Raw genomic sequence first — 15,407 nt, 5'->3', positions numbered from 1 at the left:
CGTTGCCCGGGTGTTAAAAGTTAGCTTATAAACAATGAGAGGTAATAACAATTGCTTGCCACTTGCTATTAGCATGGCACACTGCCAATGGATAATTTGAGTAAGCTTACTAATAAGAGCTACCTACATTCTGTCATGACTTTGCGTCATGACCAAAAGTGGGTCGCCTTTTTTTTGCCATATAGCAACATATATTGCCTAGCAAATGCACCAAGCTCGTGTGGTTTAGCTAGTAAGGTGTCGGTCTGGTACAAAATTTAAAAAACATATAAATATATATATATATAAATATATATATATATATATATAAATATATATATATATATATATAAATATATATATATATATACTCATGCTACAGACAGTACTGTTTCAGCTATTGAAGCCTCATCAGTGCAGCTCAGAGCTTAGGCAAGGGACACAAATCCCATTACCACTGAGAGTTGACTTCCTGCCACGAAACAACTAAGTTGCTTCACAGACTTTAAGAAAGTCAATGTGCTGGCACCAGAGTGCTCAAATCACAAAAGTGATGAGCTTTGCACAAAGGCTTATATATAATATATATATATATATATATATATATATATATATATATATATATATATATATATATACATATATATATATACTAGTTGCACTACCCGTGTTCGGGAACAGATTTACGTAAAGCAATAGTTTTATTGAGAGTTGTCTTTCATACTGTAAAACAACTCCAAATATGCAATCTACTTAAAATTTTGTGCTGATCTGACTGCATACACATATGTAGTTGTACATGTCAATAATGTTGGACAGACCAATGGAAAAATGCAATGTGTTTTACAGCTAGTCTACAATGTATTAGTCTCGAACCCCTCAAATCGGAATTGTCCCAATTTTGTACACAGAACTGATAATGAAATTGACATTGCTAGGCAAACTGAAGCTCTTCAAACTGGCAGCATTGAAAAGTTTTACATATTTTAGGAAATTCTACAAAATATTTTGCTGTTGCACTGCTTAGCTATTGCCAGCATTTATTGAATTGAGACTTCTACATGCTTGAAACACTAATCATGACTCACCAGTTCTTCGTCTATAGCCTGTGTATTGACATGGTATATACAAACTGTGCAGCAGTAATGTGGTCATGTTGATAAAATTTATTATCAATAAAATTTACTATATAAACTCCATGTATGGCCTCTCGCCTTTCCAACGTAAGTCATTACATCTGGAGCATTTTTGGACATTCATCCCATAGAAAATTTGGCCCTATACTGTGTTGCAGGACTATAGTCAAGTGTGAAGTTTTCTGTCCATACACAGTGCCTGGTAGCAGCTGCTGTGGTTAGTGCATCTCGCTGTTGTCGCCGTTTTATCTGCTCCGAAAATTCAGCTCACCGAGCAGCTGTTGTAGCTAGTGCATCATGTTCTTGTCGCCGCTGCATCTGCTCGGAGGTCTCTGCACGTCTGGCCGATGTAGCGGCTGCTTTGAGCCGTTTGAGTCGCTGCTGGGTCGGTTCAGTAGTCTCTGCACTTCGAGCGGCTGCAGCATCTATTCTGGCCCGCTCTCGATGTACCTGCATTTGTTAAGCGGTTTCTGCTCTTCTAGAAGCTGCTATTCTGTTTCGTTGTAGGCGTAGCTGTATTTGCTCTGCAGTTTATGCACTTCTAGCAGATGCAGTAGCTATTCTGTTTTGTTGTAGGCGTAGCTGTGTTTGCTCTGCAGTTTCTGCACTTCTAGCAGCTGCAGTAGCAGTACTGCTTTGTTGTGGGCGTAGCTGTGTTTGCTCTGCAGTTTCTGCTTGTCTAGCTGCTGCTTTGCGGATTCGGTCTCTTTCTCTACGGGAATCAATCTGTTTTTGCGTTTGGGCAGTAGGCTTTTTGGAAGGCATTGCACTGCTTCAAGCATTTCTAAAATAAAATTAAAAGAGATGGTGTGCTTTTTTTGTAATATACACTGCTCACTTTCTTTTCACCGTCGCCTACCGCGACGCTCGGAGTGCTTGTGCAAGTTCTGTAGTGGCTGTAGTTCTGTAGTACTCTTAGCTGGAAAAAAGTAAAAGAAACTCAGCTGCGGAAGGAAATGAACATGTTTACTATCACAAACAGTTGCAAATCCAACGTTTTCAACCCTTCCACCGAAGTAGACTCATCTATGCGTTTTTTATGGTCGACCGCTGTAGACACATTTTTGCGACTTTCCCAGCAATTGCTAGTAACTGAATTTTATTATTCGTTGATAACATAACCAGCCATCTTTAGGAATTTTATGGTAGTGACTGTGTTGTCCTAAGATTTCTCTATAAAATTTGCCTAAAATTTAATTTTAAATCTTTGTTTGAGAATTTCTAACTTGAAAACGAAAATTTTTTGTGCGAGTTCATTAAATGCGTCCGAGTTAAAAAACAAATAACCATTTCTGTTGATGAAATTATAGCTGATTCAGATTTTTGTGATTACATAGATAATTAAAATGCACAAAGTATAGATACAAATTTTTGTATAGCAGCGCTTGTTAACATGTTGGCAAAATGAAATATATAACCAAAGCAAACGTTCTAGATGGAGTTTGAAATTGAAAAAATATTGTATACATATTAAGCAATATCGGCAAAATGGCTGGCACTAGGCCGATAGCTAAATTTGTACACCGAGGCAAGTGAAAGAGTTATGTAGTGGAAGTGGAGCAATTCATAGACAATACAACATTGATTAAGAAATACTTACCTTTTTTATGTAGAAAGTTAGTAGGTGAGAACTGCGTTCTCCAGTGACCGCAAGAAACCAGTGTCGTATAGGGAGAGTTACGCCAACTGGAGTTATGTCATTTTCGAGAGTTCCAAACAAACTTGCTTTACTATATAAAGTTCTGTTGAAAATTAAGGTGCCGAATCGGAAACACAACTTATACACAGTCGAATCACCATTTTCTTAGCCTTTTTATATACAACAAAGATCGTCAGAATTTTCTGATTTTTTTCATGTATAACATGAAGATCTTATCTGTGGTTACTTAGATTTACAGCAGGCTAAACGCAAAGTTCCGTTTATCAAACAGCATGGAGTTATTTCGATCTTTACATCGACACTTTTCCCCTTAATTTTTTATAATTTGAAATTTAATTGTGTTTTAAGCAGCATCTTCGTCGTAGTGGTTAATTGTTGGGCTCTGAGATACTCAGGCAGATCAGAGTTAGGCCTACAGGTTTTCAGTTCTCAAAAGATCCTGAAAGAAAGAATGCATGGATTGTTATAGTGGGCAGGTAAGATTCACGTTGTTTTTAGTGTTTGCAATTGTATAGATTTAGATATTACTATTAATTTAATGTTTAACTGATTAGTAGGAAAGCTAAAGATGGTTGTAGACTATTATTCACAGCCATGGCAGGCCTATGTGAATGGAGTAATTTTTTATTATTTTATTTAAACAGTGTCGATGTGAAAATTACAGGTTGGATTATGGAAGTAGCAAAAGGAATCCAAAACTTTTGCGGCAAACTGTTTCTTCTATAATTTGTGAGGTTAGCCAAAATGCAATATAAAATTATCTTGTTATACGTATATCGGTTTTTAAACCATATTGGTAGTCTTATTGTCATTGTAATTATTGCTGCTAGTTGTTAGAATACATTTTATAATTATCATTAATGCTATTCATAAGTTTAGTTGTTTGTATAGTACCACTATTGTTTTTGTCATGTTTTATTATTAGGTATATTACCAAAGTTTTCTTATCTGTTGTATTGCTTTGCATTTGTGTTATTATTGAAGTTAATAAAAATAGAATATAGTATTTTGCATATTGCATTTACAAGCTTCTTTGATTTAGGCTGCGAGTATGGATGAGAGGGGTTGACAGCGTTGCCTTGTGTTGGATGAGATGGAGATTACTGAAGCCCTTGAGTATGATGCTAGCAACAGCTCCGTAATAGAAGTGACATTACCTAGCCATAGTGGCCTTGCTAGTCATGGTTTAGTAGTTATGTTTAGAGGTTGGTGAGATTAGTTTCTTGTTTATTTCATTTATTACTTTCTTCTTTGTGTCTGCAGTTTTACCACTAATATTACATGTACTTTGAATCCAAGTGTTGGCTGTATCTTTGCAGGAATTACTGAAAGATGGAAACAAATTGTCGCATTCCATCTCACTGGTAAATCTATTTCCGGAGACAGTCTAGCTTCTCTTATTATTGATGTCATAATGCATGCAAGCGGTATTGGTCTGAAAGATGTTGCTGTTACTTCAGACACGGGGTCAAGCATCCAAGCGATTTAGAAGATTGATATTGATATGCCATTGATATTGAATATTGATATGCCACATCAACTGTCCACTTGTCATCCTATATTGTAGAAACTAGTGAGGAAGTTTGTGAATGTTAGACTTCATATTTTAAGTCAAAAACATACCTCCACCTCACAGTCAGTGCAGTTTGGTAGCAAAAGCATGGCCATGCAAACATTAGCTCAGAATATTCATCAGTTGTTGAAATCAGTGTTGGTGAAATTTGATGCTTTCTGTATTTTTACTGCACTCATTCTTGTTGACTAGTATAATATGTATATATGTTATAAACATGTGTAAGTCAGCCATTGCACACAAAATACTTCTTTGGCGTACCTTATTATAGTACTAGTACTGTAATAGCTTAGCTTCTTTGACTTGTTTATTCGAAGTTAATAATTTTTTATTGTAACATTGCTATAGAAGATTTCCTATGTAGTTTAATATGCCCTTTTAGTATTCAGTTTTATTATGGAAAGTTGTTCAATTTTTATGTTGTACCTCATACTTCTTGCACATTTAGTTGAAATCATTGTTCGTAATAAATTTGTGGTTGTCCATTAATTTGCATAAAACAAGCCTGTTTATAATTTTTATGAACAAATAAATTGGCAAGTGATGGTATTATAAATATAATTATCATTGTGAATACATTAAATTGTTTGTTTGGCCGCCCAAAGTTGTGAAATTGCAAGTACACACAATTTAGCTAAGACATTCTAGTGCAGATAATAGGAGTTATTTACTATGAAGTAACAGAAAACCTGTCAATATGGAGTTGTCACTTTTACAACTGCTATGTGAGTTAGAGCAAAACCTGAGCTTTCTTGTGGTATACTTGATGGTGCTATAAGGTTACTCAAAGTAGTTTTATCAACCGATAAACAAAGACAGGTAAGAGCAGTCCATTGTAACTCTATATAAAAGTAGGCGTGGCCGATGTTTGTTTGGAACTTTCGATGCGTTTGTATAGGCTCGGTTGATGGCGTAACTCTCCCTATACGACACTGCAAGAAACCAACGTCTGCGTGACCTTCTCGGTGCACGTTGGCAGTAAATATTAATCGCATGTAAATTACTATTCATTAATTTATTTTATTTAATGATTAGTACATTTGTATAGCTGTATAGGCACCTTTGTATAGGCCGCAGAACTCAGGACGGTGCTTTTTAACACGGCAGCAAATTTGCTGTTTCAAACGCACCAGTGTCGTTGGACGCCGTAAAGAGGGGCGCGCTAACCAGAGGTGACGTGTTTTTGTGTAAAAATGATGAATAGGTTATGTATAGAGGCGTGTACTAACCGTCGATTTCCGTTAAGGTGCCCTAGATACCTAGTAGCGAGTAATAGTCCGAAAAGTACGGTACTCTATAAGGCGGACAATCAATCTCACACGCAGACAGACAACGATTGCCGTTTATATAGTAGATATATATATATATATATATATATATATATATATATATATATATATATATATATATATATATATATATAGATGAACTCATTCAGGAGCTACCAATACTTAAAATAGTTCTTGTAAATGTATATTGCAACAACATTTCTAAACCAGAGAATTCTTGTTTTTTCAGTTCATACAAAAATAAGCGACCTTTCTTGATTCTTTCCTTTTTTCATTATACATTATATATAATCCTTGCCATTGGAAAACAATAAATAACTATTATTGATTTAGTTCCGTTGGCTTTCTTTGTGTTGCTGTTACAACCTAATACAGTTTGCAATGACTGTAATAGAGATAAAATACTTCAATTCTTTAGCAATGTGTAGGGAATACATCTTGAACTCCTACAAATAGCCTTTGTAACATATTTTAGGGAAACATTTTCTCCTCATCATCTTTAACAATGACCTTAAAGCCGGCGGGGACAAGCGATGTGTCAATTGAGTCATCAGGGATATCACTATCAAGTGAGCTATACTGAGGAGCAAAGGCTTCTCTATTATACTTCCTGCGTGCAAAAATTTTAACAAAGTTTAAACATGTAATTTGGCTCTGAACTTTTAGTAATGAATATTGCATTCACAAAAAGCATAGTAAGTAGTGTACAAGTTAACTACTGTTTTTACTTTCTATGTATTTATGAATGGCTTATAAGGTAATTCACATAGAATCTTTTTGAAGATTTGCAAAATTAAAAAATATACATGTAAATACTAATGAAGTAAGAGAGTTTTACCTAATACTTATGTAAAAATTATGCTAGCATTATGGTAAGATGTTCCTGAAATCATAAACAGTGTATGCTGCAAGTTTATAGTTTGTGATAGCAGATTTGGCTGACACTGGTTACCTTTTAAAAAGCATTTATTATTTGAAATTCGTCAAAAAGAATTTTTACGGTATTTATTCAGCCTATAGTGTAAAATTTATCCTTATTAAATTTTCAAAAAATATTTAAAAATAGCAAAAGAAATCAATTTTACTTCATTTTTCTGCTTTCCATCGTCTACATTTTTGTATAAGAAATTAATATCTATTTATACTTTATAGTCAATACATAATAGTGCTTCAATCTAGTAATGTGTTAACAATATACATATATCTGAAGCAAAAATCTAGACCTGTGTAATTTGCCACCACATGCAAGGTACTTGCTCGACTCGTACTCAACCTAGATGAATAGGCTACCAAGGTCTTTTGCACAACTGTTGCGAAATGATTATTGTTGTCTAGCACTAAATTTTGAATTGGTCTAATTCCTGCAAATCAATTCAGGAAGCTTTTTAATTTACATTGTAGATCACTCCATAAAATTCTAGGAATTGGTCTTATAAATCTTTAGCTACATGTGCTGCTTATGAACTAAAAGTATGTTTCTTTAAAAATAATTATTAAGCTTTGGTGCACGTGCCAGTGTAGTATTAAAATGTATATCAAAAAAAGCACAAGCCGGCAAAGGCTTTTGTTTTGATAAGGTGCTGCTTGAATTGCGTGGACTGGTATGGAAAGGCAATTTGAAAATTTGATTAGCAGTAACAGTTAAAAGACATGACTTGTCTTGAGAGCGACATGATTTGTCTTGAGAGCAGAATGACTTGTCGTGAGAGCTGCATGACTTGACTTGAGAGCGGCATGACTTGTCTTAGGAGCAACATGACTTGAGAGCGGCATGATTTGACTTAAGTTTTGACTTAAGTTTTGACTTACAGCACCATAGTGTACCATAATACAACACTATAATACAGCACAATAATACAACACTATTTTTTCGTCAACAAAAATTATTAGTATTTAGTATGATTTAGTGTAATACTATATGATTACACTCATATTGCCTTCACAATGTTCTATAAATAAACATTTGTATCCACACAATGTACGTGTATGTTTATATAGTACATTTGTATCCACACAATGTACGTGTATGTTTATATAGTACATTTGTATCCACACAATTTACGTGTATGTTTATTATAGTACATTGTATCCACACAATGTACGTGTATGTTTATTGTAGTACATTTGTATCCATTCAATGTACTGAATTATTGAATTTCAATGACAAGCCCTAAGATTCCTTAAAATTCAATTTATTAGCCTAGCTTAGCTATTTCATTATTTTTGTTTCAATTGTATTACAACACAGCTTTTTACATGTATTTGTACATGTACGTGTACATAATGAAGCAATCTTAAGACCTAATAATGTTCGCTGTTGTCGACTTCTAGAATTTTTTTCAATGCAAAAGGCAACTATTTTCGAAGTGAGAGATAGCCTGATTGGTAAGAACCTTTTCTGTATTACTCTTTTCCATGAATTCAAAATTTTTATGATTTTTACCGATAATGTCTTTGATTTTGGATGACAGAATAATGGTTACCTCTTTCTGCCGAAATAAAAAAAGTCTTTACTGCGTTTCATATCTAAAACATACTTTTTAAGTCATAACAAGGATTCTGTGAAAAGACATTTCATAACTTTAAAATTTTGTATGTAGAGCTTTTTGTAAGTAGAGGTTCTGCTGTATATATGTTAAAGATGTTAGTATATATGTTAAATATGTTAGTATATATGTTAAATATGTTAGTATATATGTTAAATATGTTAGTATATATGTTAAATATGTTAGTATATATGTTAAATATGTTAGTATATATGTTAAATATGTTAACACATATATCAAAAATGTTGTTACTATATGTTAAAGTTGTTAATATATATGCTAAAGATATTAATCCCACGACCAAGCACGAGCGAAGCAATTGTTTGGGAGCTTTATGATAAATGCATATGCGCACAAAACTCCCGAAAAATTATCTGTCGACGGCCGTTGCCAAACCCTTGTACCAAAATCCTATCCCATCGGATGCCTCTAGCTCGCAAAACACTATAAGTTGTTTCTAGAGGAAAAGCTATCTTACTCCCGCAATGATACTTTTGTTCACATCTGTGCAACCTGTTACTATAGATTAGAAAAGCTTATATTTAGCGCATCTTGTGTTATAGTCGTAGCCATAGTTGATGGAGGCTGGAGTGTCTGGTCATCATGGGCAGCATGCAGTGGTACATGCTCTGGCAGCAACATATACAAACGAACTCGCACTTGTTCAAACCCAACTCCGGTAATGAATGGTCTCCCTTGTACAGGTGGTGACACTCAAGAAGTTGCAATTGGTGAGCGTGAATCAGTTAGTCTGGCTTGATATTCATTGTATTATATTATTCTCAGTGTTTGCCTTTTTGTCTTCTAACTTGTATCCAGTTGAAGGGATTAAAATCTATCAATCAAAAAACATGCTTTGCATAGGATTTGAACTCGCAACATTTAAATTGCGAGACTACAATCAAAGGCGCCTAACGGTTAGGCTTTTTACCAATCCCAAAGCTCGTACCACATATATCCTTATCGCCATTGCGCATGCCAAATATGCACTTTTCATTACTAATTAATATTACCTTTCACGTTTGTTGTTTTTTAGAAGGTTTTGAAAGCCAACTTTTTTACCATCACTTATTACCTATTTTTTAATTTGTAATTTTCAAGTGTGCCGTTTCAATTTCAAATGTGCCATTACACTCCTAATTCTGGTTTCAGTAAATCTGTAAAAGCTAAATAATACTTTTCACATGGACAATTATATTATCTGAAGTAGGAATTGCCTCTAAATTTTCTCTTCATTCACTCCATAGACCTATTAACTATAATAGTTAGTAGTATAGTTAATAGGTCTATGATTCACAAAGACAGTCCGATATCTCATTTGTTGGTACCAGTATCGATAGGTATCAGCACCGTACATCAAAACTTTGAATAAATTAAGCTTCCGCTGCAACAGTAACCTTTTTTATACACACCCTTTTAAATACTCATTGTTTATTTTTTCTCTTAGTCTTTTCGGGCTGCCCCAAAACACTTTTCTCATGATATGAAGTTTAAAAGTTAGAATGGTAAATGTTATTTATGTTAAATAAAAATGAGTTTTTTACGCAAAGACTTTTATTATTATTCTGCCAAGGCGGGGCATTCATCTAGTTATATCATATTTAGGAGCTTAAAATTTATATGCATAGAAGTGACAATGATAAGTGTCAGCGATATCATTTACACAAGCTGTCCTAGTCGTACATGACTTTTAGTACTTTTCTCAACTAAAAAGTTTTACTGATCTGCAGCGCCGCTTATCACACAAACTTTTTGCTGAAAATAAATAAAAGAAATAATAATAAAAAAGTTTAAACAGCATCATTTGCTGTTACGAATACTCATCATTAATCATATACGTGTTACAAAAATATACATAAAATCATATACAAAAATTTCAAAGCATTACCGAAGAGTTCTTACATTCCACATTCAAAAGTAGCGGAAAACATTTGGACATTCATTTGTCTCATCCCTAGTGCATTAGAGTATTTAGACCACCAACTGTCATGACAAGTAGTGGATAACATCTTGTAGATTGTTTGAGTCTTGGTGTAGAACCGGACATATCTGGTGGGGTAGAGAGATGCATAGCAGTTGGTACTACAGACCACAGAGTAAACCCAGATACTTTGGTACATACAGTCTGTCAAGATCTATATGGTGCTAGTGCTGAACTCATCTCCCTTCCAGAGAGTGAAACTGAACTTTGGAATTATCTTCTCACCTTGGTCTCACCGTAAGAATTGCTGACGGTGTCATTTACAAATTATACTCTTCAATATGTAGATTCATACTCCATAAATCAGATACAGATATAGTTGTGAGAATAATAGTTTGAGAGAAGTTCTCTTGTTTTTATCTGCTTTCTTCAGCTTACTTAATGGAAGCATATTTGTAGGTCTACAAACTACTGGGTTGGCTTTGACTCTCTGTCAAATCTTGGAGTAAAATTTACTTGGAACTCTGGAGAAGACTTGACTGATGGAGACTCTAGATGGGGAACGTGAGTCACTTGCATATCTCTAGATTTCTAAATAAAAACATCCTATTTATAACTAGACCTCATTTTTCATAGCATTCTAAAGTTGTCTTGAAATAGTAAAAGAGAAATTTGATGAAATAAAACATAGATAATATATCCATATTGAAAGTAGAATGCACTTTGAAGGTTGACTTCAATTGATTGCAGCACATTTGTAGTATATGATGATTGGTAGGAAGTCTTCAACTACAGAGACTCGTGTCCAAGTTGACTCTACTTACTCATTGCTGTTATATTAACTTGACTATTTACTTCTATTATTCTATCTAAGGTCTCCATATTTACTTGCTAGTCACAAATAGTGTTAGTAACCTTGGTTATAATTTTTTTGCTATTTCATAGAAATGACCCAACTGTACCATATGGAAGTCTTGAATGTGATGAATCTGGGAATTGTGTCCTCTCTTCATATGTTGATTACGTTCGTGATGGTTCCTGGAGGGAACTGCCAACTTATGCCAAGCCTATCTGTACATTCTCACAGGGTAAGCCGACCAGGTTTACCCAAATACAGTATATGCCTATTTTTAGACTTTCTTGTGCAGTGATTTTCTGGTCTTGTCACTATGTTTCAATGTTTGGTTTTATAACTTTGTGTAGTTGACGGAGGGTATGGTGAATGGGGAAGTTGGCAGGACTGTAATGGTGCATGTGATTCTACGGACTCAGTTGTGAAGAGAACAAGAACCTGTGATTCACCATCCGCTAGTCTTGGTGGAACTGATTGTAGCGCTGCTACAGAGTCACAAGAATCTGACCTTGGTATGTCCTTGAAGTTAGCTATTGGTTAATAATCAATATCAAAACCTGATTATCATACTCGATATCAAAACCTGAATATCATACTCGGAGTAAAAACAAGATATGGCACTGTCTTGCAGTTTCATGTAAATTTGTTCTTATAGATTGTCCATCAGGAACACACTTGTCTTACAACAGTGGAACTAGCTTCTGTTTTGAACTCATGTCAAGGGCTAACTGTGTAGATATGTTGACTAATTGTCAAACTGTACGAGGACAATACGCTTCATTGCTGACTATTTCAAACTCTGATATCTTTAAGGATGTAGAGAGTGTGATTCTTGGGTAAGTGAACACCAGCTGACACTTCAGTATTTAATGTCAAAAATCATTTACGAATATCATTAGAGCCACTGAGATACGATTGTCAACTCTTCCTTGTCCTAATGTACTAAAGATATCGTCTCTACCTAATTTACTAGCACCAGTTCCAAAACACCTGATAAGAACTGTCAGCATGAAGTATCAAACTTTTATGTCTGGAGTTGTCTAATCATGTGCTTTTTGTCTAAGCGTATTGAGAACTCAGAGAAACTCTTTAGCCTTTTTTCATCTGTGTAGATTACTGCATTTCTACTAATTTGTTTAAAGTTTACTATTTCAATATTTATGCCTTTTATATGCAAAATACCTAATAATATTAATATGCATTATTTGGTGACACTGTCTGTTTAGTTAGCATAAAAGCCTCATCAGGATATAATCTTATTATTATTTCTCTTTTATTTTTGTATTATAGTATCAACACTGTATATGCACTTATGGACTTGACACTTAACTCGGGTGATAACAAGTACTACTGGAGTGATTCAACAGTTCTCTACACTGAAGGACGATGGCTGGGGTAAATACTAAGAACAGTTGTTTTTAAACAGTAATATTACTAGTTTTCTTTTGCAGTTGACAAATGTCAGTGTTTCCATAGACTAAATTTATTCTGAGGATGAAAGTGTTATGTACAAGAGAAAAAAGCTCGGAAGGGTCAAACCTTTTTTCAATAGTAGTATACAGTGCGGTATAGTATTTTCTGCGTAATAATTTTATATTTCCTTTAGTATATAGAATATAAGCTATAGTATATATTTTATGTTTCATCTTTATTTTATTCATAGTATATATTTTATCTTTTGTATGATAATTTGCTTTTCTGTTAAGTAATGTTTTCACTGTGTAAAATATGTTGACAAGAGAACAATTACTGTGAAACAACAAGTGGACATGGTTTTTGCCTCAGAGTTCCAATATATCCTGCAATGGAGACCTTTTGATAGAAACTCTTCAATTTCAGGTTTTTGCAGTTTTCTTTTTTCAGATAGTCAAGCGATGTGTAAACCTTAGTAGTTCGCTTAGCAGTCCGGTATATTTTGAGAGATCGTTATGAGTATAAATATGTGTATAATTATTCCATAAAATAGCAAGGTGGCTGAGTGGTGTAGTTGTAAGCGCGCTGGTCTGTAAAATACAGTATCGAAGTCAAATTCTCGTGAGAGTCATTTGATTTCAACATTGTGACCGTGGATATAGAAAGATGAACAAATAAAGCTCTTATTATAGTAAAGATTGTTAGTATTTTAATATGAAATTCAATGTTTGTAGCCAATTTTTATTTAATAATTTTTCAAGATGAGTTAGTTCGATAGGCTCCACCAAATGCAGTAAGTTAAAACTGTTCAGGTGTGGCTGTGTAGAAAACCCCTACATAAGAATGACACCATACTTGGTGAAAATTGACATGTTGTCTTTTTAGAGATCACCCCCTCTCAGAGATTGGAGGAATCGGATGTCTCAACGCTTATAATGGTCTGTGTGGATTCAGGTCAGGGGATGATACATGTACAAGTAGATCATACTTCTGCCAATTAGCACGGAGTAAGTAGTAGTCTCAAAAATCATATTATAACTATCACTCTGTTTATATAATGTGATTTGTAATTGTACTTTATAAAACTTTACGTAAACAAAAGCTGTCTTGTAGCGACTGCATAACTTGCAGAATTTGTGTTTAACCAAAACCGTATTTATGTTATCTTAACCCCAAGTACTGTCTTTTTACTGTAATTAGCACCAGAGTACTAAACATGTTCCTAATACAAGGCTGACTAAGTGATTCAATAAACTACCATATTGAGAGACTATAAAACAACCTCTCCAATAGTGACCATAGGATATCAGAGTCATAACTAGACTACAACTCTGATATCAGACCAACTTATTTATCTGTTTTAATTAAGTTGATGGAGCCTGGGCTCTTTGGACTACCTGGTCCTCATGTGGAGGATCAGTAGCATGCTCTGCTGGATCTCTGTTTAAGAGAACCCGTACCTGCACCAACCCAGCACCACTAGGAGTCGGCACCCCTTGTCCTGGAGACTCGTCCCAAGAATCTGCTTTGGGTAAGACTAAGCAAACTCTTTATGATTTAATGGGGATAAAAGGTTTGTGCACATGTTTTAATGTACAATGTTGTCGAGTGTGAACTTTGACTAGCACTCTAGCCGCTTAAGTCGTTATTTTTAGTTAAATTATTGCAATGAAATTCACACGGAAGCTAACTGTACAAAATTCTACTATTTGTCAACTTCTCAACATACCCTAACTAATAAATAATCTTTAAAAGAGAATAACACTTGAGAAAAAGCATTTGACTTCCTTCAATCAGATTAAATGCTCGAATTCAGATTTAAGCATTCAAACCACTTCATTTTATCATTAGGCTAGCATTTATTTTGAGAGTTGATATAATAAGAATAATAATAATCATGAAATTGATAATAATATTACCAAGCTTTAAAATTAGCAGCACGTAAGTTATTCTAACTTATGTAACCTAGAAATTTGACACTTAATTGACTATGTAAGGAGATAGCTATGGGGTGAAGATTTCAAGTTGTTGGTGCAACTTGATTTTAAGTTTTATTGCTTCAAGTTGTCGAACAGTTAACGAGCAAAATCATCAAGTGGGAATAACATGTTGTAGATTGTGCAAGTCTTGGTGTAGAACTTGACATATTTGGTGGAGTAGACAGATGCATAGCAGTTGGTACTACAGACTACAGAGTAAACCCAGATACTTTGGTACATACAGTCTGTCAAGATCTATATGGTGCTAGTGCTGAACTTATCTCCCTTCCTGAAAGTGAAACTGGTCTTTGGAACTATCTTCTCACCTTTGTCTCGCCGTATGTATTGCTGAAAAGTAAAAGCATTTTGCTTGATATACATAAATATTTCTTTTAAAAAAGTTAATTAGAAATTGAAGTATTTTGCATAAAATTTCATCTGTAACTATGAATTTAATTTGCTAGCTCATGCTCATGTAAGAGAGATATTCATAGGTCCACTAACTACTGGGTTGGCTTTGACTCTCTTTCAAATCTTGGAGTCAAGTTTACTTGGAACACTGGAGAGGACTTGACTGATGGAGACTCTAGATGGGGAACGTGAGTCACTTACATATTCCCAGATTTTTAGATAAAACCCTTTCATCTATAACTAGACTCCATTTTCCATGACATTCTGAAATTGGTTTGAAATAGTAAAAGAAAGACTTGATAGAATAAAACATAGAAAATATATCCATTTAGAGAGTAGAATGCCTTTGAATGTTTGACTTCAATTGATTGCAGCACATTTGTAGCACATTTATATGATGATTGTAGGAAGTCTTCAACTACAGAGTCTCCTGTACAACTCTGTTCTGCTGACTCATTGCTGTCAAATTATCTTGGCTATTTACTTCTATTATTCTATCTAAGGTTTCCATATTTACTTGCTAATCAGAAATAGTGTTTGTAACCCTAGTTATAAATTTTTTGTTATTTTATAGAAATGACCCAACTGTACCATATGGAAGTCTTGAATGTGATGGATCTGGGGATTGTGTGCTCTCTTCATATGTT

General features: G+C 34.3%; 1 long non-coding RNA gene across 1 annotated transcript; it reads left to right on the top strand.

The window, feature by feature from the left end:
- The first annotated feature begins 10,222 nt into the window (after positions 1-10,222).
- Positions 10,223-15,392, top strand: LOC137404659 (uncharacterized). The gene is made up of 3 exons (XR_010979727.1): positions 10,223-10,401; positions 10,564-10,668; positions 15,335-15,392. It is a non-coding gene; the product is annotated as an uncharacterized lncRNA (long non-coding RNA).
- Positions 15,393-15,407: the final 15 nt, after the last annotated feature.

This window comes from Watersipora subatra, chromosome 9, assembly GCF_963576615.1.
Source record: "Watersipora subatra chromosome 9, tzWatSuba1.1, whole genome shotgun sequence".
In the NCBI taxonomy this organism is placed as follows: Eukaryota; Metazoa; Bryozoa; class Gymnolaemata; order Cheilostomatida; family Watersiporidae; genus Watersipora; species Watersipora subatra.
The sequence above is the reverse complement of the archived record's forward strand: the minus strand, read 5'-3'. Positions and strand labels throughout refer to the sequence as shown.